Here is a 3182-nt window from a genome sequence, read left to right on the forward strand (position 1 = left end):
GGCGGGGGGCAGAGGGCTTCCTGCCTGCCTGCCTGCAGGCCACGTCGGCGAGCCGTGCACCCGCCTGGGAGCGTGGGCAGCACGTGGCGACTGTGCGCAGCAGTGGCGACATGCGTTTAATGCTAAGACACACGGAGCCCCCGCCCGCCTGCGCCAGGGCCCCGCCGCAGCACAGCACGCGAGCTCTGCTCCAGAGGTGCCAGGGCCACATACACCATAGGAAGAAGTAGAGCAAGCTCCTGCCAGTCCCCAGCTTGGACACATGTAGGCAATGAAGGGCCAGGGGACTCCCCCCACCAGCACAGAAGAGCCCGGTGATAAAGGCGGACGTTAGCAGGCTCGGACGGTTGGTGCCGAGCAACCGGCCGCACTGGGGATGGCACTGGTTACCCAGGCCCTATAAAGGGGCGCAAGGCCTGTTCGTAACTGCGCTGCCCAATGCAGCCTGCACCTGCCGCCCAGGCAGCAGCGCTCGGTGCCCAGCTGTCAGCGGCAGGGCCTGGCCGTGCTTTGGCTAGCAAATAGCCTGCATGGACCACGGGTGTTTGGAGGGGCTGGGGCGCGGTGCCTGGGTGACGGGGTCCCCAGCAGAGTGAGGCCGGGTGTACCATGGTGCCGGGCTGGGGACAGCGGGTGCCGGGGGGACGTGGCTCAGCCTGGGACAGGCCCCCTCATCCCCTGTGCCAGGCTGCCTGGGTTGGGCACAGCTACAGCGACTGCGGCTCCTTCTGCTTGTACTGCCTGAAGCGCGTCTGGATGGTCACCGCCGCTCGCTCTGCCGGGGTGTACAGCACCGGGCTCTCGCGGCTCCGCTCGGGTGCGGGGGTCCCTGTGGGGTGGAGGGCAGAGCCGTGAGCCACAGCCTCGGCCCCCTCCCTCCCCGACAGCATAGGCCGCAGCAGCTGTGCCTGTCCTGCGCCGCGGGGCAAGGCGCTTTGTCCGCCTGAGCCACTTACTGGCCCAGCCCTGCTGAGAATGGAAGTGGAAAAATCCCATCTGCTAAAACGCTTGACTTCATGAGAGGCAGCACAGGGTCAGGAGGAGAACGGGAGCGCCAAGGCGGTTTGTGCCAGGCCGAGGCTAGAGGACAGGCCAGCGGGGCCCGGGAAGGGCTCTTCCTTTTAGCAGGGGCACCCTGGCATCTTGACTTCAGCTGAGCGTAGAGCCTGCTGAGGGCGGGCGCTGGGCTGCAATCCTGCCCGCCAGCCCCGCGGCACGGCCCTAGCACCCGGCGTCCCAGGCAATCCCCGATCCCCCGTGCAGCACGGAGGATGCTGCGCACTCACCTTTCTGCCCGGGGAGCGAGTAGATGCTGTCATTTCGGGAGCTCCCACCTCTCTGGAAGGAAGAAAGGATGAAAGGGCTCAGTTAGAGGGAGGACGGGCACTTTGAGGCCAGCTCTGAAGCTCTAGCAAAGGACAGGCCTGGTTTTGAGAGCTTTTTGCTCTTTGAGTGATGTCAAAACCCTCTGGGATCCTAGAGACACTTACGGTTGTCTTCATAAAGTGACCTTACCCATACTGGTTGGATTAATTCAGCATCTTAACACAACGGGGTGGGCAGAAGTATAGATATGAGCCTTTATAAACCACCTGTCTCTGTTTCCCCAGCTCCTCAGCATATTACACACGTACGGCCTAACCGCACTGCTGGGCTTTCCCTTGTAAATCGCTGGGACACGGAGACTAAGTTTATCCGCTTCATCTTGCTGTCACCCAGCAGCACCGATGCCGTGATGTCTGAGATCCCAGCGCCACAGTGAGAGTCCCAGGAAAAGCAGCCTTAAGTGTATTGAAGGAAAACGTTTCTCTTGGCTGGTGCCCCTTGAGCATCAGCCCCCTGTGCCTCTGCTCTCGGCCCCGGGCTGTTCTGAAGGGACCGCACGGTTAATAAATGTGCAGTTTTCCTGTTGGACCTCTGACTTGCCCCTTGTGTCATTGCCAGTCCAGCAGCTCCTCCCAGTCCAAGCCAGGAGGTTCCCCTGAGCTCCTAAAAACCTGGGCAAGTGCCCCCCACCGCTGAGCCTGCAGCCCTTGGATCGAGTGCGTGCCCTTTTTGGGGACCCCTTGACTTGGCAAGCTCGCAGAGCAGGGCTTCCTCAGCACCAGACACTCGGGCGCTGGTAGCCACGGACAGAAATAATCCATTGGTAGGGGCAGGCCCAGGTGTCTTCGGTGCTCGAATGGACAGGTGTGTGCCTAGCACCCCCCAGGCAGAGCAGGGTGCCGTGGGGCTACGTGCTCACAGAGCCCCAGGGCCAGGAAGCCCCTGTCCCCAGGCGCTGAGCGGACACGAGAGCCTGCTGGCAGGGGAGGGGGAAGGCTGGATGCCTCCGGTCGCCCGGCAGCTCAGTGGCAGAGCTGGGGACGAAGCTGCCGGTCAGCCCACGCTGCGTGCTGGCACTGAGCTGCTCTGTGCAGGCTTGGAGGTCCCCGGCCCCCTCCCCCCACTGCACGTCCCGGCCAGGGCCCCGCACATACCTCGCCCTCCCGGCTGGCTCGGCGGTTCTGCGTCACGCACTGGACCTGCCAGGGCAGGGGCTGGTACACGAGGTAGGGCAGCGGCTCCTTGTGGAACAGGTTGGTGCCGAGCTGGGAGGCGGAGAAAGGCAGCGCCCGTTAGCCGCGCTGAGTCCCTGGAGCGAACAGCGTGCAGAGCCGGGGCGGCCTGGCCCTGGGACGCGCCTCACCCCTAGTCGCCGATGTATCAGAGCCGTGACGGCCTTTAGCGCCTTTATTCTGAGTGTTCCCAGGGGGCGAACATCACTACTGGGCCAATGGCAAGCGAGGCACAGAGCAACGAAGTGCCTTGCCCAAGGTTACGCGGGGAGTCTGTGGCGGAGCAGGGGAGCAGCGGGACCCTGGGCCCAGGCCTCTGGCTGCTGCAGCGATGTGCCAGGGCCGAGGTGGCAGGACCAGGTCAGAGGCAGCGACACGCGGCAGTTTGGAAACTGCAGAAATGCCTCAGCCCGGAGGCCGTGGCTCACTTGGGTGCTGTCCCCAAGGCAGGGGGAAGTTCTGTGGCTCATCTGGGATTAGGGCAAAAGCCAAGCGGTGGGACAAGCCTAATGCTCCTAAGGCCTTGTGCTGGCGGCTGGGCCCTTAAGCCTCCTTTTGGACGCATCATCTTCCATTTGTGACATCACACCTGGTTGCCGAGGAGATGCTTACGAAGTCACAAGC

Source organism: Crocodylus porosus, unplaced genomic scaffold (assembly GCF_001723895.1).
Source record: "Crocodylus porosus isolate Cpor-Errol unplaced genomic scaffold, CroPor_comp1, whole genome shotgun sequence".
In the NCBI taxonomy this organism is placed as follows: domain Eukaryota; kingdom Metazoa; phylum Chordata; order Crocodylia; family Crocodylidae; genus Crocodylus; species Crocodylus porosus.